The sequence below is a fragment of the Dendrobates tinctorius genome, unplaced genomic scaffold (assembly GCF_039654945.1).
Source record: "Dendrobates tinctorius isolate UK_male_01 unplaced genomic scaffold, ASM3965494v1 ptg000027l, whole genome shotgun sequence".
In the NCBI taxonomy this organism is placed as follows: Eukaryota; Metazoa; Chordata; class Amphibia; order Anura; family Dendrobatidae; genus Dendrobates; species Dendrobates tinctorius.
In genome coordinates, this window is record NW_027361695.1 from 17311803 (window position 1) to 17333975 (window position 22173).

Below are 22173 nucleotides of genomic sequence, written 5' to 3' on the forward strand. Positions count from 1 at the left end.
AGCACAGGCCACCTGCCCCAGCAAAGCTGCCCCAGCACAGCACAGCTGCTCCAGCACAGCTGCCCCAGCCCCAGCACAGCTGCCCCAGCCCAGCTGCCCCTGCCCCAGCACAGCCCACCTGCCCCAGCCCCAGCGCAGCTGCCCCAGCACAACCAACCTGCCCCAGCACAGAGCCACCACCGCACGAGCCTGGACCACTGAATGACCCCTGTGACTACTCCTCCACCTGTGCCGGATCCCTTCCCAGGTAAGCTGAATTCGGACTGTAAGACGGACCCCCATTTGACACATTTTTATTTTTTTCCCTATTTTCCTTCTGAAAATTGGGATGCGTCTTATGGTCCGGTGCGTCTTATAGTCCGAAAAATACGGTAATATTAACCAACAGGCCAGACCGCATATCAAATGTAAGGGTTGAGGGTCACTTGGGTAATAGTGATCACAAATTAATACGTTTTCATATATCCTTTAATAAGATGTGTAGTAGAGGGGTTACAAGGACACTAAACTTCAAGAAAGTAAATTTCCAACGGATGAGAGATGATCTTGGTGCAATTAACTGGGACGATATCCTGTGACATAAAAATACACAAAGAAAATGGGAGACGTTTATTAGCATCCTGAATAGGACCTGTGCACAATATATACCATATGGGAATAAACATGCTAGAAATAGGAGGAAACCACTATGGCTAAATAGAGCTGTAAGGGACGCAATAAGAGATAAAAATAAAGCATTTAGAGAATTAAAGCAAGTAGGTAGTGATGAGGCATTAACTAAATACAGAAAATTAAATAAATTCTGTAAAAAGCAAATCAAGACAGCAAAGATTGATACAGAGAGACTCATTGCCAGAGAAAGTAAAAATAATCCCAAAATATTCTTTAACTAAATAAATAGTAAGAAGCTAAAAAATGATAGTGTTGGTCCCCTTAAAAATTGTCTTGGTGAAATGGTGGATGAGGATGAGGAAAAAGCCAATATGCTAAATGACTTTTTTCAACAGTATTTACACAAGAATATCCCATTACGGATAACATGATCATTGATAAAAATTCTCCATTAAATGTCACCTACTTAACCCAGCAGGAAGTACGGCGGCGTCTAAAAATCACTAAAATTGACAAATCCCCGGGCCCGGATAGGATACACCCCCGAGTACTGCAGGAATTAAGCACAGTCATAGATAGACCATTATTTTTAATCTTTAAAGATTCCATAATAACAGGGTCTGTACCACAGGACTGGCGTATAGCAAATGTGGTGCCAATATTCAAAAAGGGAACAAAAACTGAACTTGGAAATTATAGGCCAGTAAGTTTAACCTCAACTGTGGGTAAAATCCTGGAGGATTTTCTAAGAGATACTATATTGGAGTATCTGGAGAAGAATAACCTCATGACCTAATATCAGCATGGGATTACAAGGGACCATTCCTTTTTTTCTTCTATTTTCTTGTTCTTTTTTTGTCTTGGGCTGTGAGCGATCTTGGTTTCTTCTGCAGGTACTTTTTTCTGTCGGTGCGTTTTCGCCCATTGACCTGCGCCACTGATCTCTCATGGAATTTAAAATAAAATAATGGTGACACATTTCATAATTTTTTAATTTTTCATTCATTTATTATTCATATACTAAATTCCTTTTAATCATATACACATATGCATCACTTTATTATTACTTTTATACATATTTATTGCGGAGATTCATTCCGACTGTTGGATTATAATCTTTTTTTAGTCTGAGCACTCTCCTTGGTGTAGTGGTATGTCTGTCGGACTTTGATCCTTTTTCTTGTCCTCACGTCGTGGGTTCATTTTCCTTCTCCCCTCTTTTAATTTTTTTTTTTTTTTTTTTCTCCCCATTTTTTTATTTTTTCTTTCTCTTCTTTCTTTTATCTGCAAAATATAATAAAGATATAATTGTTTTTTTAATTATGGAACGTTTAACCTCTATGAACTCTTCAAGACGCTTGAACTACTTTGATCTTTGACCTTTGCGGCGCACCTCATGTCTTTGATGGCGCCAAATTTGAACTGTGTATGTATAAATGCAATGACAGCTCTCTGTATTCATGTGTCAACCCCTGAAGAAGAAGCGTTATGCTTCGAAACGCGTAGGGATTAAAGGGTTAACTTTTTTAACCTTGTGTTGTTATGGAATTTGTCTGGCAGCGCACTTAAAGTCCAAGAATTTATTCCTTATTAACTGTGGAGCGGTTCCGCTGTGGACCGTTGGACGTGCAGCAGGCTGACATACTATACAGGCTTTACTTTCTCTTTGAGAAGGTGAGTATAATACCTTTACTATTTATACATTTTACCCGGATAAGACCCTATTGCGCTCTTGTTTCAACCTTTTAGTGCATACAAGGGACCATTCCTGTCAGACTAATCTGATAAGCTTTTATGAAGAGGTAAGTTCCGGACTGGACCAAGGGAATGCAGTGGACGTGGTGTACATGGACTTTTCAAAAGCTTTTGATACGGTGCCACACAAAAGGTTGATACATAACATGAGAACAATGGGGATAGGGGAAAATATGTGTATGTGGGTTAAGAGCTGGCTCAGGGATAGGCAACAAAGGGTGGTTATTAATGGAGCGCACTCGAACTGGGTCACGGTTAGCAGTGGGGTACCACAGGGGTCAGTTTTGGGCCCGCTTCTTTTTAACATATTTATTAATGACCTTGTAAGGGGCATAGAGAGTAGAATTTCAATATTTGCAAATGACACTAAACTCTGCAGGGTAATCAGTACAGAGGAGGACAATTTTATATCACAGGAGGATTTATGTAAACTAGTAGCTTGGGCTGATAAATGGCAAATGAGCTTTAATGGGGATAAATGTAAGGTCATGCACTTGTGTAGAACGAATAAGATGTATAATTATGTGCTTAATTGTAAAACACTGGGCAAAACTGTCACTGAAAAAGACCTGGGTGTATGGGTGGACGACAAACTCACATTTAGTGGACAGTGTCAGCCAGCTGCTGCAAAGGCAAATAAAATAATGGGATGCATTAAAAGAGGCATAGATGCTCATGAGGAGAACACAATTTTACCTCTATATAGTCACTAGTGCGACCACACTTAGAATACTGTGTACAGTTCTGGTCTCCGGTGTATAAGAAAGACATAGCTGAACTGGAGCGGGTGCAGAGAAGAGCGACCAAGGTTATTAGGGAACTAGGGGGTCTGCAATACCAAGACAGGTTATTACACTTGGGGTTATTTAGTTTGGAGAATCGAAGGCTTAGGGGTGATCTTATTACAATGTAAAAATATATGCGGGGACAGTACAAAGACCTTTCTAATGATCTTTTTACTCTTAGACCTGTGACGGGGACAAGGGGGCATCTTCTGCGTCTGGTGGAAAGAAGGTTTAAGCATAATCACAGACGCGGATTCTTTACTGTAAGAGCAGTGAGACTATGGAACTCTCTGCCATATGATGTTGTAATGAGTGATTCCCTAATAAAATTTAAGAAGGGTCTGGATGCCTTTCTTGGAAAGTATAATATTACAGGGTATATACACTAGTTTCCTTGATATTGCGTTGATCCAGGGAGCTAGTCTGATTGCCGTATGTGGAGTCGGGAAGGAATTTTTTTCCCCAATGTGAAGCTTACTGTTTGCCACATGGGTTTTTTCTGCCTTCCTCTGGATCAACATGTTACGGCAAGTTAGGATAGGATATGGGTTGAACTAGATGGACTTAAAGTCTCCCTTCAACCTTAATAACTATGTTACTATGTTTTTGCCAAGTAGAGTGGGCAGCTTTACCATCTGAGAAAATAAAGAACCTCATCCACAACTACCACAAAAGACTTTAAGCTGTCATTGATGTTAGAGGGGGCAATACACGGTATTAATACATGGGGTATGTGAACTTTTGACCAGGGTTACTTGGATGTTTTGGGTTGTCGTTATGATTTAAAAAGAGAAAACACAGTAGTTTGACAAGAAATGGCTTCACCCAACCACTAACCATGAGGGGAGAAAAAGTTTTGGTGTTATCATTCAACTGTATATAGAGAGGGAATAAAGGATAAGCAGTTGCAGCTGTAGAACAATCAGGGTTTATGGTCTCAGCCAGCATGGAAAGAGTCCTTAACCCTCTCAGCAATGAAGGAAAGGGTAATCCATTTAAATTAGGACATGAATCACACCATCTCTAAAAAGGACTGCGATTCGTTATCCGACATGACCATCTAGCTCCAAGTCTTCCAGGGGTAAGTGACATACTCGTGACAAGAGACTGGTTTTCTCACTGACCAACCCCCGTTGATACAGTGGAAGGACTGGTGTTAATACTGACTAACTATGGGCAATACTGTGCAGGGACCGGTGTATATCAGCTGGATTGATGCAGCTGGTGGCATGGCAGACAGTACCTGTGGGATTAGCATGACGGATCTATTATGAAGCTTTAATTTACCGCCAGGCATAATAGATATAGCCATCATATAGTATTAAGGAACGAGTTAAGGATTTATCCAAATGCTTTGTACTACACCAGCAATGCATCTCCCCACTTCTTAACTTCGACACTGTATGTGATGTCCTCTTCCTGCATCTTCAGTCTGCGCAAGGGCTTCGTGCGCAAAGTAGACTGGTGATGTCACAACACCACTAAAGCCATGACTAGGTCATGGGTGATGCAAATCATCACATCAGAGTCCTACTCAATGCCAGAAACGACACAGCATGAAGATGCAGAAGGAAACGTAAAGAAAAGAAGAGGCCAGAGAGAGTTGCGCGGTGGACTGGGTGGTGGCCTACGGTGGCGCCACAGGAGAACAGCAATATATAGTTTTTTCTACCTGACATTTATTATGCTCTGGGGTCCAGAGAGACCTCAAGAATGAGAATGAACATTTATTTCTTTTTTAGCGATCTGAAAGTTCAAATTTTGTGAGAATCGCGGATCACTAGAAGACATGGTCGTATACAATTCCCAGTGATTGTAGAGAACAAAGAAAATGGCGACAATTAGAGCCCAAGGGTTGTCACACGTCTTTCCCTTGATTCTAAGAGGTTAAAATGCAAAGTTATGCAACAATATATGAAAACGTATCACTACATAACTAATCCAGTTTTTTTAATTAGGAATCTTGGAAACTTGAATGGCGACTCTTGGGTTTTGGGGTCTTTTAGGTGACGGGAGGCGGGGGGTGTCAGCTTTTAAATTCAGGAATAGTATGTTCTTGATCTTGCAGCTTTTTATGACAATTTGAACAAAATTTGTCTTAATTATTTAGCTTTAGAATTGTCCTATTTCTCATCGACAGAACAGAACACATTGAAGCACAGCAGGGGGGATATTGTTTTCATATATCAGAGACATAAAGCAGAACTTGTTACGTCTAAGTTATTTTTATTGTTTTACAATGATCTGATTTGCAATAGTCATTAACAAGATTAATATTTCACGGGCCTCTTTTAAATGAACCAATCAGGACGGCGCTTGCTAATGAAGATTAATAACAGTATGAAATGGAATACATTAGGATGATTGTTCTATTATTCTCTTGCAGCACTCCTCATCTGCGCTCAATGCGATGCTAAGCACCGCCGCTTTACTGCAGGAACATACAGTACATGTTAGATTAATAGACACTAGATGGGAGGTATAAGCGGTTTACTGATGTAGCACAGCTAAAATTTTCATTTATAGGGAAATGTGTCATCATAAAATGATGTTAACCTTAAAAATCATTTTCTAAACATGTTTTTTTCAGGTTCATATCAGAACCTTTAGATTTATTCTGCCTTTAGAACTAGTGTGGGTCTTCTTAGACAGCATTTCTATGGATGTCAGTATTGACCGGTACTCACACCAAGAACTTCATCAGATAGCTTCAACTCGACTGCAGAGGCATGTAGGACGATTCCAGAAGAAGTTTATTCTCGGTCTAAATTATTGTATTATGTACAATAGTAAGGCTGGTTTCACATTTGCGTTTTTTAGCGCTGGAAAAAAACACATATGTGCGCATGCGTTTTTTCCCCTATATTTAACATGGGTGCGCATACCTGCGCGCTTGTAAGCGCATGTATGCGATTTTCATGCGCTGCGTTTTTTTGGGGTGTGCGTTTGTATTTTCCAGACGCAGCATGTTGCATTTTTTGGCCCTGCAAAAAAGCGCATGCGCACATATGCGCACGTTTTGCGCTAAAAATGGCCATTATAGCCTATGGATGCGCATATGTGCGCACTGGCATGCTCACGTATGCATTTTTTTGCATATGCGTTTTTTTTTTTTAACCATGGAATTTAGGGGTTTGGGTTAGAGTTAGGGTTAGTTAAGGGGGTTTAGGGTTAGGGTTAGGGTCAGGGTCAGGGTTAGGGTTGGGGTTTGGGTCAGGGTTAGGGTTAAGTATGGTTTGGTTAAGGGTTAGGGTCAGGGTTAGGGTCAGGATTAGGGTTAAGTATGGTTTGGTTAAGGGTTAGGGTCAGGGTTAGGGTTAGGGTCAGGGTTAGGGTTAGGGTCAAGGTTAGGGTTAAGTATGGTTTTGTTAAGGGTTAGGGTCAGGGTTAGGGTCTGGATTAGGGTTAAGTATGGTTTGGTTAAGGGTTAGGGTCAGGGTTAGGGTTAGGGTTAGGATTAGGGTCAGGGTTAGGGTTAGGGTTAGGGTTAGGGTCAGGGTTAGGGTTAAGTATGGTTTTGTTAAGGGTTAGGGTCAGGGTTAGGGTCAGGATTAGGGTTAAGTATGGTTTGGTTAAGGGTTAGGGTCAGGGTTAGGGTTAGGGTCAGGGTTAGGGTTAGGGTCAGGGTTAGGGTTAAGTATGGTTTTGTTAAGGGTTAGGGTCAGGGTTAGGGTTAGGGTCAGGGTTAGGGTTAGGGTTAGGGTCAGGGTTAGGGTTAGGGTCAGGGTTAGGGTTAGGGTTAGGGTTAGTTAGGGTTTAGGGTTTGGGTTAGGGTTAAGTATGATTTGGTTAAGGGTTAGGGTCAGGGTTAGGGTCAGGGTTAGGGTTAGGGTTAGGGTCAGGGTTAGTAAAGTCATGGTTTGGGTTAGTGTGAGGGGCCACCTAATGTTGGAAAAAAACGCAAACGCGGTAAAAACGCACTAAAAACGCATACAAACGCATAAAAACGCTGCGTTTTTTTCATGCATGCTCATAAAAATGCTTGAAAAAAACGCAGCAGTTGTATGCTTTTGTATGCGTTTTTTCAATGCGTTTTTTTGCGGGAAAAACGCGCTGCAAAAAAAAGCAAGTGTGAAACTAGCCTAACAGCCCCAGATGCAACAACTGCATCAGGTAAAAAAGACAATTCTGAACCAGAGATGAACATACAGTAGAAAGATGGTGTTAGGAACGGCGGAACGCCCTAAATAAAAATAATAATAAAGTGCGTTCGCCACTCGGGGTCCTACATGCAGTAGGTGTTACACCACTGCTGAGTAATGGCAGACGAGCAATATGGCGATATAATGCGCACGGGTTCAACTTCACCCGAAGTGTGCAGAGCGGGCTCTGTTCACACACAGAGGCGCCGCAACAAAAACATACAAAAGGCTGAGCCTCTTAGAGTCACAGGCCTCACGTAAATGCACACACGGTATAAGGTCACAGGAGCAGGAACTAAGACAGAGGGGCTGCGTCCGTCTAGACCTACCGTGTGTGCGGCATCGCTACTGCGAACGCCAAGAAAGGCTGCAACTGCAGCGTGGCGCAGGACACTGCTGCTGGGCCACTCAGCTACAAAGCAGGCGCTTTGTCGGACGATAGCGCAGAGGTGCAGTGTGTACAGTGGCCTATGGCTTGCCACAGACTGGCGCAGACTACTGAACAAATTCCCTAACCACATGCGTAATATCAGAGGGAAGGTTTTTCATAATAAGTCAGTCACCAGAATCATACATCCGTCACCATTCACACATAGCAGTATAGTCTATACTAGCGCATGGCGGAACGGTCATGCGCGCTTTTTACAGCAGCCGGGACCTTCCAGAAGCTTCCAGATCTCCGAGATGGACCAATGAGATCTGGAGCAGGACCTGAGCACATGACTCCCGATCTCCAATGGGAAACCGTCTCATGAGCATGCTCAGTAGGAGGACAGAGGGACTTAGCCCCTGAAGAGATTTGCTGCAAGGCAATCTCCTCTGCGGTAGATAAAGAGCAAGAGACCGCAGAATGTAAGGGTCTGGATTCCTGCAGAGCAGACGCAGGAACCTGACTCCTAACAGATGGCTGACAAACACTAACTGAGAAGAAAGAAGGGAAGTGTCAGATTTACCCCCCTCCAAACCTTCTACATTGTAGCAGGTCTGCAGTGACAAAACAGGGTGTAACTAAATTTCTTTGGCACCCGTAACTTTTGTAGAAGCAGTGCCACACTGGGACCGACTATTACATGTGACTACTACTAATAATAATTGCTTGGGCAATTGAAACAATGATATAGTTTTCCTAATGAAATTCTGCCCCAACTCTCGGAAAAAGCATCGAACGTTCCTCAAAGCTTTTCATGGTCAAAAGTCATTGTTTGCCAGTAATCCTCGAGGAATATTAACTTTTCATTGATTTTTACTTTATGGTCATCAACAAACAATTTGATTGTGTAGATAGAAAGTCCCATGATTCCCAAAATTTGACCTGAATAATCCTCCCAGTAGTGGCAGCCAATAACCACTGACTAGGAGCTAAGGACCGACGTTGAGACTTAGCCTTTGTAATGCATCATACTCAATGAAATCAATGGCATGTAGAGAATCGCTAGCCTACAGCCCCATGAATATTGGCTCAGCTCATAAAATCAAGATTGGAGAATTACTTTTTTCTTTGCTTTAAGTCTCTAAGGATCTAATGAACTGTGTTATCCATTCACCAATTCCAAAAAGCTTGATTATCTATAGCAGGACTTCTATGAAATGTATCTGCCTAGTAAGCTCTCCGCATTCCTCTCCTAAAAGAAATGGAACATGACAAACCTGTTTTCTGCGATCCCAGTCATTAGTCGTCTACCACAACAAGCATTAAGAGCCGTGCATTCGAGAGAAGCTGCGCTACGCGGATAGCAAGCTTTCTTTAAAGAAGATAAATGGACATCATCCTTTTAATGCAGCAGTTTTGGAACGTACGACAAGACATAAATCATCTGGGTTCCTGTTTATGTATAAAATGTGCTGAAGGTGTGTTTTATGTTCTGCATGGTTAAACTCTGGGCATTCGCCTATACCCTTAATATAGGTCTAACTTGATCATTACAGATACAATATGCAACCCCCGAAAAACAGCAAGGTCCACGTACCATTGTGCAATCACAATCGGTGATGAAGAAGTACATTTTCCTACAAAGAAGACTCCTGACAATCATAATTCCCTTCCTGCTGCAGGCAATTTTCATTTTTGCCCGTCAATTTTTCTTCCCTCCCTTTTTTTCCAAGAGCCACAATTTTCTCATCTTTCTATCAACATAGACTGTACGGTGTTTTGAACACCATTGATTTTACCTTATAATATAGAAAACAGGGGGGGGAGTTCAGTGAAATGGCAAAATATATAATTCCTTTATAGTTTTTTTTAACTTCGCTCTTACTTATTTCGATGTGAAACAAAATGGATTTTGTCACCTTTTTTTTAAACCAACTGTATGCTGTTTTTTTTTTGCTTTTTAGTTTTATTTTTTTGTGCCATGAGCTTACGTTTTTATTGATATCATTTTGGGGGACATACAATGTTTTGATCGTTTTTTATTTACCATAATTTTTTGAGAAGAGATTTGGCAGCAGAAAAATAGCAATTCTGGTGTTTTTACTTATTTATTTTTTTGTTAATGGAAACTTTTTTTGGAGGGAGAGTGGAACCTTTGATCATCCGATTGCTTATTGTGTATATTGTATTATGTCTGTCCTCCAGATGCCATGTCAATCCACCAACAATCAAAGATTGAGTCTATTGGGAACAATGAGCATCAGAAATGGCACCATCCCAAGACTACTTGCCTTAAATTCCTCTGTCAAAGTTTGAACTTGATATTGACGGGATTTACAGCAGTAATCAGAGCTTAGGTCTGATCACTACTGTTACATGCAGCTGCCAGCAGTGTAACACAGGTGGCATACGCTGCCATCGCTACGCAACATGCGCTGCACATGAATGGCAGATGTTGGGAATGGATAAAGATAACGTCCCCTTTAATCATTGATCAGGTTCCCAATTTTATGTGATTCTTTAAAATCATAGCATTAGGTCTTCCCATCAGTTTGGAAAAAGACCCTCAAGTCAACAATGAAAATTTCACGTTGTCCAAGAATCCAGACGAATATAAGTCTTTCTGTTTAAAGTTCATAGGATTTGCCTCCGGATGCATTACTTTTTTTTATTAAAAACTAAAGATGTATCTGAGAGAAAACCATATAAATCTCAAACACCTGTAACAGTTTCATATGATTCACTCCCGTTAAAGTGTGAACCAAGAATAAAACTTGGCCAACACAATGACTTCTTCTGTAACTCTTCTTGATAGAACTTACTCTACCAAGGCCTCAGATGTACCTCCAGCAATTCCCACAAGAATAAAATAGGAACTTTGAACATATACTCATTTGGAATTCTGGAACGTTCAAGAAGAATTGTATATAGATGTTCTATTAAATAATCCATAGTCTAAACCCCCCACCCATATATTGGTCGGTCAAAGCCAGTACTAATGAATTCTATTTCCAAGTGATATGTTCGTCTCGATTTACTGATGCCATACATCCTTTTAATTTTTCTGCGCATGTGGAGACTTCTCCGGTGAGCACATTAGGTTAAACCGTGGTCAGGAGAACTCTATGAAATAGTTATCTTCATGCATTTTTTATTTTGCGGATGGTTCTTCATGAGGGCGAGAAATTTAAAAGTCAAATTAAAACCGGAGCTAATGGGCCTCTTGGGAAACTATTTAAAAGAAAAAAACTTTAAGTTTTCAGTAGACTCAGGAATAACAAGAAGCGATCGCATGAGTCCTCGGTAAGTTCATTTACATTCCTCAGTCACTGTCCGCGAGAAGTATCGCTGAACGGTTACAATAAATGAAGCATGTTCAGCTCGAATTACATCAAAGAAGGAAAAGCCTTAAAGGACTTACTGCAAGGCAGGTGTTAATTATAATTTCAGACTTGTGAATTTCTCACATATTATTAGAACCCAAACCGACAATGAAATGCAAATGAATCGCCCGTAGCTACGACCACTATTTTCCATCAATTATTGAGAAAATTGCAAATTTCTCTAATGCCGTAACTGGACAATGTCTCGTTTTTGTTTTTTTTATTTTTTTCCTTCTGTATTCAGATCATTTGCATGGGAAATATTATAGAGAAGTAAATTAATACTTTTGATTTAGATGTTATTGTAATTTTTGTTCTTTTTTAGTTTATTATAAGGTATAAAATGGTATAATTTTATATTTTAATTGCAGTCATACTATAGTTAAAGGTTTCCAAAGAAGCATTGTAGGCTTTGAATATCCGCGTCCCGATTGTCGCCTGTTACATTTCAAGATTTCAAGGGGTTTTATTGTTTGAAATGGACTATTTGCATATGGAGAAATATGTCTATTAAAATGAAGAGGAACAATGCGAGTAAAAAACACAATAAATGTGTGCATATAATCACATATGTGAGTAATAAACATCATGTGTTGATCCCCTAGATCAGTGGTCTCCAACCTATGGCTATTTTGAAGGTATAATCCTTAATAGGTGGGGAGTAACCAGGAACCAGACCAATCAGTAATTTATGGCCGCTATATGGGAGCCCTGAGCACATGCTGCCGCTAGCTCATCATTTACAATGGGGAGAGTTGTCCACTACTCGGACAACCCTTTCTGAATCTCTATGTTTCCACCTAGTAGAATAATAATACCTACTGTGGGTTCAGAAAGTATTCAGACTCCTTTACATTTTTCACTCTTTGTTTCATTGCAGCCATTTGGTAAATTCAAAAAAGTTCATTTTTTCTTGAAAATTTATTAAAAAAGAAAAACTGAAATATCACATGGTCATAAGTATTCAGCCCATTTGCTCAGTATTCAGTAGAAGCACCTTTTCAGCTAGTACAGCCATGAGTCTTCTTGGGAATGACGCAACAAGTTTTTCACCCCTGGATTTGGGGATCCTCTGCCTTTCTTCCTTGCAGATCCTCTCCAGTTCCGTCAGGTTGGATGGTGATCGTTGGTAGACAGACATTTTCAGGTCTCTCCGGAGATGCTCAATTTGGTTTAGGTCAGGGCTCTGGCTGGGCCAGTCAGGAATGGTCACAGAGTTGTTCTGAAGCCATTCCTTTGTTATATACTATTTTTTAAGTTTTTGCCAAGAGAATCACCAACAAAATAGGCTAGACTTTTATTTGTTATATAATTATACATTTAGAATATTTCTATTTAAGAGGGGAAAAACACAAACTAAGCATTACTTACCTTTTAGGCAGGTTTCACATTTGTGGACAGAGGGCTGAGGACTTCCTCCCTGAAGCCCCGCCCCCCGCTGCTCCTCCTCCGGTCCTCTCCGCCTATTTCCGCATGCGTCTGCCTGCAGCCTGTGTACCCTATCTTTAACATTGGGTACGCAGGCCGTGCCGCAGTATGCGGATGCTGCCACATGCGTTGTTTTGATGATGCGGCAACCGCATAAAATTGCAACAAGATGCGTTCTACGTGGGTCGCCGCACCGTCAAAACGACGCATGCGGCGGCATCCGCATACTGCGGCACGGCCTGCGTACCCAATGTTAAAGATAGGGTACGCAGTCGCATGCGGAAATAGGCTGAGCGGACCGGAGGAGGTGCGGCGGGGCGGGGCTTCACGGAGGAAGTCCGCAGCCCTCCGTCTGCAAATGTGAAACCAGCCTTAGTGTCCCTAATGCTCCAGCGCCTTCACTCCACTGGCATTTTCTTTATAGAATTGGATAGGCAACTTCTCAGGTAATGTGTGAATAGTAGAGAAAACGAGGCCACACTCACTGAGAAGTTTGCAAGAATGAGCGGAAATCATGTTGTGGACGATGGCCGTTTCGCATGGACCCATTGAAGCGCTATTAGGCATGAAACAACCATCGTCCACAACATGATTTCCGTTCATGCCTGCAAACTTCTCTTATATTGTTATTTGAATAAAGATAAGAATTTTAAAGGGATGGTGAGTGCGGCCTCATTTCCTCTACCATTCATACACTCACTGTCTGAAACTTTTGGCATGTACTCAGAGACCCTATTGTTTAGCTGCCTATATTGTTCCAAAGTGACAGGACAGACAGCAGGGTTGGATTTCAGATACTGCCGGCATGCTTCTCCCAGCGTTTTAACTTCACAATTAGCAATACTTGACCACTTCTGCCAATCACTGACCTCAGCGGTCTTGTTCCATCTACATTGGCATTCCCAGTATGGGCAGCGATTGGCTGCATTGGTCATATGTTCTCAACGGTACGTCATTGCTACAACACCATAGACCAATAATGGTGAAATAGAGAAGTAACAAGTTCGTTGTCCATAATGTTTAATTTGGGCTAATCTCAAACAACTTGTTTAACATTTTTTTTTTGCTAAACTACATTTTACTTTGTAAACCATACAGTATATACTGCAAGGCAACCCAACACATACTGTAAATATCTACAAATATATATGTGTATGTTAGTGACAACGTTAATTTTTTTGCCCCCTCTCCAAAATAAAAAGGTAAGAAAAAAACTACAGTATAAACAAGACTCCACGTTGATGCAAAAATAAAAATAAAAAAAGATGTATTAGTTTAAATAAAAATAAATAAATAAATGTTTGTGTTCCTGAATGGCAACTATTGCTTGGTCCTTAGGGGGTTAATAAACTTGGCAAGTGTTTTTGGGGGGGAAAACAAAAAAGTGAAACAGAAGGGAGAACAAAGAGACGAACCTTCAATGGTAGCAGGTCTGACTTTCAAGTGATGACTTTGTTGTTCCGTTTCATGTTCATTTTATGGATTTTTGACACCAATGGCCGATTTATCATGAAAGAATCTCAAGGTGGAATTTTTTCTTGTCTTTAGCTCTTCTGTAATGTAGGTTTTGGTCTAACATATCTAATGTATCTATGTGCAGACAAAGACCCCAGAGCGTAGATGAATATTTCATTATGTGCATGTCGTGCGTTATTTCCTTATATCTTGCCAAAATATTGATAAACTCTCTCGTCTTCCATCGGTGGAAAGTTTTTCTTCTGTGTTTGGGGACACATTGATTAAACAAGTACATGGTGGAGTGAAAAGGAGGCTTCGGTAATAACCAAGGTCAGGCTTGTCTGCGGAGAAGAGACATTTGTATATACAGTTTTGTACAAATACTAAGTTCCATTCTTCAAGTTGTCGTTGTTTCTGTTCAAAAACTCTTGAAAACTTTTTTGAAAGATTAAACCGGTACAAAAGCTGAAAATAGACTCCATCCATAATGGTGTAATTATTAGCTGGCTAGAAGGTTTTGGTGTTTGTGTTCTTCTTCATGCACTACCCATGACTAGAGTTGAGCGATACCAGCCGATACTTGAAAATATCGGATCGGAATGGATCGGCCGATCTTTAAAAAAAGTATCGGTATCGCCGATTCCGATACCGGGAACCAATGCAAGTCAATGGGGCCAAAATATCGGAATTAAAAAAAACCCTTTCTTTCCTTGTAGGTTAATTCTACATGAAGAAAAACAACTAAGAATAATGTAGAATGTATTGTGGGAGGTGGAGGAGACATTAAAGCCATAGAGGTTTAGCCCAATCAAATGGAATAGCAGGAATTAAACTTTTTTTTTTAAAGATGTTAGGAGTTACAAAGATATTGACTATGTTAGCCTCATTTATATTTTGCCAGACATGTATGTCTTCTTCTTCTACTTCCTTTTTTTACATTCTTCTTCTTCTTCTTCTACTTCCTTTTTTTACATTCTTCTTCTTCTTCTTCTACTTCCTTTTTTTACATTCTTCTTCTTCTTCTTCTACTTCCTTTTTTTACATTCTTCTTCTTATTCCTTTTTTTACATTCTTCTTCTTCTTCTACTTCCTTTTTTTACATTCTTCTTCTTCTTCTTCTTCTTCTTCTTCCATTCTTCATATTCTTCTTATTCAACAATTATTATTCTACATATTCAGCTTCTTCATCTTCTTCCTATTCTTCTTCATCATATTCTTGTTTGTGTCAGGCATTCCTGTAGTTGTTATCTAGAAAAGTTAGAAGTTTACACCTTCCGTTCTGCCTGTCACAAAAGATTTACAACAGGATTTGTCCGCGTTCAGTTTGGCCTGCAGAAGCAGGCCTTTTCCAGGGGCACCACGAGGAGGAACGGACTCACCCCCATACACTGCTTAGTCTTCTTCTGCTTATAAATAAGATAATATCATTTGCTCAGAGTATTAGTCTTATGCTTAATGTTCTTCTGCTTTGTTTTTTTTATGCTTCTTTGTCTTCTCTCTCTTGTTGTTCTGCATCTTGGTGGTTGTCTTCCTGTTCTTTGTCCTCTTGAACCAGCTGACGGTACTGGCACCCGGAGGGGCAGCAGAAGGAACAAGAGCCAATGGCACTACCGAGGACCAGCTGACGGTGCTGGAACCCGGTTACTAAGCAGGAGGTACCTGTGCTACAAAGCACTACCAAGGACCAGCAGACGTTGCCGGAACTCGGATACCGAGATGGAGGCACCTAGGCCAAAGGCTCTGACGAGAACCAGCTGACGGTGCTGGAACCCGGAGGGGTAGCATAAGCTGCAAGAGCAAATGGAAATAGCGAGGACCAGCTGACAGTGCTGGCACCCGGAGGGGCAGCAGAAGGAATAAGAGCCAATGGCACAACCGAGGACCAGCTGACGGTGCTGGAACCCGGTTACTAAGCAGGAGGTACCTGTGCTACAAAGCACTACCAAGGACCAGCAGACGTTGCCGGAACTCGGATACCGAGATGGAGGCACCTAGGCCAAAGGCTCTGACGAGAACCAGCTGACGGTGCTGGAACCCGGAGGGGTAGCATAAGCTGCAAGAGCAAATGGAATAGCGAGGACCAGCTGACAGTGCTGGCACCCGGAGGGGCAGCAGAAGGAATAAGAGCCAATGGCACAACCGAGGACCAGCTGACGGTGCTGGAACCCGGTTACTAAGCAGGAGGTACCTGTGCTACAAAGCACTACCAAGGACCAGCAGACGTTGCCGGAACTCGGATACCGAGATGGAGGCACCTAGGCCAAAGGCTCTGACGAGAACCAGCTGACGGTGCTGGAACCCGGAGGGGTAGCATAAGCTGCAAGAGCAAATGGAAATAGCGAGGACCAGCTGACAGTGCTGGCACCCGGAGGGGCAGCAGAAGGAATAAGAGCCAATGGCACAACCGAGGACCAGCTGACGGTGCTGGAACCCGGTTACTAAGCAGGAGGTACCTGTGCTACAAAGCACTACCAAGGACCAGCAGACGTTGCCGGAACTCGGATACCGAGATGGAGGCACCTAGGCCAAAGGCTCTGATGAGAACCAGCTGACGGTGCTGGAACCCGGAGGGGTATCAGAAGTTACCCCTGAAAAGCAAAGTTGGCATGCCGCAAGCTGGCCGCAGTTACCGAATCACACAGTCCTACAGGGGGTGCTTGTCCTACTGGCACTATGGAACAAACCTTTCTTACCAGAACCCGCAGTCCACATAGGAAGCACCTAAACTGCTGGCACCCTAGCCTCGGCTAACCCAACCGCAACACGACATGGCAACTTGGGGTGGCAAACTGACATTGACACTTCCCGGAAACAGCAGGCAGGGCTGGAACCAAGCTGGGCAGGAGGGAGTACCCGTGCCAAAGTCAGTTATGAGCAGCAACTGGCGATGTTGGAGCCCAGGACAAGCACTTAGCAGGCTGAGGCCTGATGTGCTGTCAATTGGGAGGCAGCAGGACAGATTGCCATCAAAACAGCAGGGGAACAGCTGACGTTACTGAACCCCACAAACACAGGAGCTAGTGTTTTACTCTGTGAAGACGGCACTTCCGGCAACAACTGGCTGTGTTGAAGCCCAGGGACAAGCACGGAGCAGGCTTAGGCTGCATTGAAGAAATTTTAAGATCGGTTGTAGACTACTAATTTGAACCAAGCTCCACTTAGGCCTGTGGCTTCACTGATTTTCGTATTTCCCCTGTCCTCCAACCCCGCCAGTTACAGCTCCGAAGTGGCGTCTGCACAATCCACACTTGTTCCTGTGTTACAGGTGTTCAGTCCGGTCAGTTAATCCCCTGATGTGTGTCCGGCAATGTCGCCTGCTCTGTCCACATTCCGATAATGGGAATGTGGACAGAGCAGGCGACATTGCCGGACACACATCAGGGGATTAACTGACCGGACTGAACACCTGTAACACAGGAACAAGTGTGGATTGTGCAGACGCCACTTCGGAGCTGTAACTGGCAGGGTTGGAGGACAGGGGAAATACGAGAGACAGTGGAGCCACAGGCCTAATTGGAGCACGGTTAAAAATCAGTAGTGGTACGACTGTGTAGGCAGCAGGAGACTTTGCCATCCACACAGCAGGGGATCAGCTGACATTACTGAACCCCACTGAGACACGGGAGCAAGTATCTCTTTCCGTGTGGACGGCACTTCCGAACTACAACTGGCTGTGTTGAAGCCCAGGAAATAGGAGGGTGTAGGCAGAGGCCTACTGTATTTTGAATGAGGTGACAGCAGGAGAGACTGCCATCCACACAGCAGGGGATCAGCTGACGTTACTGAACCCCACTGAGACACGGGAGCAAGTATCTCTTTCCGTGTGGACGGCACTTCCGAACTACAACTGGCTGTGTTGAAGCCCAGGAAATAGGAGGGTGTAGGCAGAGGCCTACTGTATTTTGAATGAGGTGACAGCAGGAGAGACTGCCATCCACACAGCAGGGGATCAGCTGACGTTACTGAACCCCACTGAGACACGGGAGCAAGTATCTCTTTCCGTGTGGACGGCACTTCCGAACTACAACTGGCTGTGTTGAAGCCCAGGAAATAGGAGGGTGTAGGCAGAGGCCTACTGTATTTTGAATGAGGTGACAGCAGGAGAGACTGCCATCCACACAGCAGGGGATCAGCTGACATTACTGAACCCCACTGAGACACGGGAGCAAGTATCTCTTTCCGTGTGGACGGCACTTCCGAACTACAACTGGCTGTGTTGAAGCCCAGGAAATAGGAGGGTGTAGGCAGAGGCCTACTGTATTTTGAATGAGTTTACAGCAGGAGAGACTGCCATCCACACAGCAGGGGATCAGCTGACGTTACTGAACCCCACTGAGACACGGGAGCAAGTGTCTCTTTCCGTGTGGACGGCACTTCCGAACTACAACTGGCTGTGTTGAAGCCCAGGAAATAGGAGGGTGTAGGCAGAGGCCTACTGTATTTTGAAAGAGGTGACAGCAGGAGAGACTGCCATCCACAAAGCAGGGGATCAGCTGACGTTACTGAACCCCACTGAGACACGGGAGCAAGTGTCTCTTTCCGTGTGGACGGCACTTCCGAACTACAACTGGCTGTGTTGAAGCCCAGGAAATAGGAGGGTGTAGGCAGAGGCCTACTGTATTTTGAAAGAGGTGACAGCAGGAGAGACTGCCATCCACAAAGCAGGGGATCAGCTGACGTTACTGAACCCCACTGAGACACGGGAGCAAGTGTCTCTTTCCGTGTGGACGGCACTTCCGAACTACAACTGGCTGTGTTGAAGCCCAGGAAATAGGAGGGTGTAGGCAGAGGCCTACTGTATTTTGAATGAGGTGACAGCAGGAGAGACTGCCATCCACACAGCAGGGGATCAGCTGACGTTACTGAACCCCACTGAGACACGGGAGCAAGTATCTCTTTCCGTGTGGACGGCACTTCCGAACTACAACTGGCTGTGTTGAAGCCCAGGAAATAGGAGGGTGTAGGCAGAGGCCTACTGTATTTTGAATGAGGTGACAGCAGGAGAGACTGCCATCCACACAGCAGGGGATCAGCTGACATTACTGAACCCCACTGAGACACGGGAGCAAGTATCTCTTTCCGTGTGGACGGCACTTCCGAACTACAACTGGCTGTGTTGAAGCCCAGGAAATAGGAGGGTGTAGGCAGAGGCCTACTGTATTTTGAATGAGTTTACAGCAGGAGAGACTGCCATCCACACAGCAGGGGATCAGCTGACGTTACTGAACCCCACTGAGACACGGGAGCAAGTGTCTCTTTCCGTGTGGACGGCACTTCCGAACTACAACTGGCTGTGTTGAAGCCCAGGAAATAGGAGGGTGTAGGCAGAGGCCTACTGTATTTTGAATGAGGTGACAGCAGGAGAGACTGCCATCCACACAGCAGGGGATCAGCTGACGTTACTGAACCCCACTGAGACACGGGAGCAAGTATCTCTTTCCGTGTGGACGGCACTTCCGAACTACAACTGGCTGTGTTGAAGCCCAGGAAATAGGAGGGTGTAGGCAGAGGCCTACTGTATTTTGAATGAGGTGACAGCAGGAGAGACTGCCATCCACACAGCAGGGGATCAGCTGACATTACTGAACCCCACTGAGACACGGGAGCAAGTATCTCTTTCCGTGTGGACGGCACTTCCGAACTACAACTGGCTGTGTTGAAGCCCAGGAAATAGGAGGGTGTAGGCAGAGGCCTACTGTATTTTGAATGAGTTTACAGCAGGAGAGACTGCCATCCACACAGCAGGGGATCAGCTGACGTTACTGAACCCCACTGAGACACGGGAGCAAGTGTCTCTTTCCGTGTGGACGGCACTTCCGAACTACAACTGGCTGTGTTGAAGCCCAGGAAATGGGAGGGTGTAGGCAGAGGCCTACTGTATTTTGAATGAGGTGACAGCAGGAGAGACTGCCATCCACACAGCAGGGGATCAGCTGACATTACTGAACCCCACTGAGACACGGGAGCAAGTATCTCTTTCCGTGTGGACGGCACTTCCGAACTACAACTGGCTGTGTTGAAGCCCAGGAAATAGGAGGGTGTAGGCAGAGGCCTACTGTCTTTGTAATGCGGAGACAGCAGGAGAGACTGCCATCTCCACAGCAGGGGAACAGCTGGCAGTGCTGAACCCCACTAACACTTGAACGAATGTGTTTGGCTCTGTGGAGACGACACTTCTGAACACCAACTGACGTTGTTGGAGCCCAGGATTAGGCGAGGAGCAGGCTGGGGCCTACTGGATTTTGGCAGGTGAATGCAGCAGGAGACTTGCCATCTCCACAGCAGGGGAACAGCTGGCAGTGCTGAACCCCACTAACACTTGAACGAATGTGTTTGGCTCTGTGGAGACGACACTTCTGAACACCAACTGACGTTGTTGGAGCTCAGGATTAGGCGAGGAGCAGGCTGGGGCCTACTTGATTTTGGCAGGTGAATGCAGCAGGAGACTTGCCATCTCCACAGCAGGGGAACAGCTGGCAGTGCTGAACCCCACTAACACTTGAACGAATGTGTTTGGCTCTGTGGAGACGACACTTCTGAACACCAACTGACGTTGTTGGAGCCCAGGATTAGGCGAGGAGCAGGCTGGGGCCTACTGGATTTTGGCAGGTGAATGCAGCAGGAGACTTGCCATCTCCACAGCAGGGGAACAGCTGACAGTGCTGAACCCCACTAACACTTGAACGAATGTGTTTGGCTCTGTGGAGACGACACTTCTGAACACCAACTGACGTTGTTGGAGCTCAGGATTAGGCGAGGAGCAGGCTGGGGCCTACTTGATTTTGGCAGGTGAATGCAGCAGGAGACTTGCCATCTCCACAGCAGGGGAACAGCTGGCAGTGCTGAACCCCACTAACACTTGAACGAATGTGTTTGGCTCTGTGGAGACGACACTTCTGAACACCAACTGACGTTGTTGGAGCTCAGGATTAGGCGAGGAGCAGGCTGGGGCCTACTGGATTTTGGCAGGTGAATGCAGCAGGAGACTTGCCATCTCCACAGCAGGGGAACAGCTGGCAGTGCTGAACCCCACTAACACTTGAACGAATGTGTTTGGCTCTGTGGAGACGACACTTCTGAACACCAACTGACGTTGTTGGAGCTCAGGATTAGGCGAGGAGCAGGCTGGGGCCTACTGGATTTTGGCAGGTGAATGCAGCAGGAGACTTGCCATCTCCACAGCAGGGGAACAGCTGGCAGTGCTGAACCCCACTAACACTTGAACGAATGTGTTTGGCTCTGTGGAGACGACACTTCTGAACACCAACTGACGTTGTTGGAGCTCAGGATTAGGCGAGGAGCAGGCTGGGGCCTACTGGATTTTGGCAGGTGAATGCAGCAGGAGACTTGCCATCTCCACAGCAGGGGAACAGCTGGCAGTGCTGAACCCCACTAACACTTGAACGAATGTGTTTGGCTCTGTGGAGACGACACTTCTGAACACCAACTGACGTTGTTGGAGCCCAGGATTAGGCGAGGAGCAGGCTGGGGCCTACTGGATTTTGGCAGGTGAATGCAGCAGGAGACTTGCCATCTCCACAGCAGGGGAACAGCTGGCAGTGCTGAACCCCACTAACACTTGAACGAATGTGTTTGGCTCTGTGGAGACGACACTTCTGAACACCAACTGACGTTGTTGGAGCCCAGGATTAGGCGAGGAGCAGGCTGGGGCCTACTTGATTTTGGCAGGTGAATGCAGCAGGAGACTTGCCATCTCCACAGCAGGGGAACAGCTGACAGTGCTGAACCCCACTAACACTTGAACGAATGTGTTTGGCTCTGTGGAGACGACACTTCTGAACACCAACTGACGCTGTTGGAGCCCAGGATTACGCATGCCGCATGCAGAGGCCAATGGGCATCGGTTTTTATGGAGGTTGTGGACTACTACTGATTCTAACCATGCTCCACTTAGGCCTCTGGCTCCACTGTCTCTACTATTTACCCTGGCCTCCAACCCCGCCAGCTACATCTCTGAAGTGGCGTCAGCACAATCTACACTTGTTCCTGTGTTACTGGTGCTCAGTCCCATCAGTTGATCCCCTGATGTTTGTCCGGCAAGTTCGCCAGCTCTGTCCTCATTCCCACTACTGGTTATGGGAATGTGGACAGAGCAGGAGACCTTGCCGGACACACATCAGGGGATAAACTGATGGGACTGAGCCACAGGAACACAGGAACAAGTGTAGATTGTGCTGACGCCACTTCAGAGATGTAGATGGCGGGGTTGGAGGTCAGGG

At 44.6% G+C, this 22173-nt stretch overlaps 1 protein-coding gene and 1 long non-coding RNA gene across 3 annotated transcripts in view; one reads left to right on the forward strand and one right to left on the reverse strand.

Moving 5' to 3' along the window:
- CFAP20DC (CFAP20 domain containing) overlaps positions 1-22173 on the forward strand; it is a 459179-nt gene that overhangs the window by 281997 nt on the left and 155009 nt on the right. The gene's annotated exons all lie outside the window — the stretch shown is intronic.
- LOC141084835 (uncharacterized) overlaps positions 1646-22173 on the reverse strand; it is a 123184-nt gene continuing 102656 nt past the window's right edge. Inside the window, exon 3 of the long non-coding RNA XR_012231133.1 lies at positions 1646-1896. This is a non-coding gene — a long non-coding RNA (uncharacterized lncRNA). The remainder of the gene's footprint in view (positions 1897-22173) is intronic.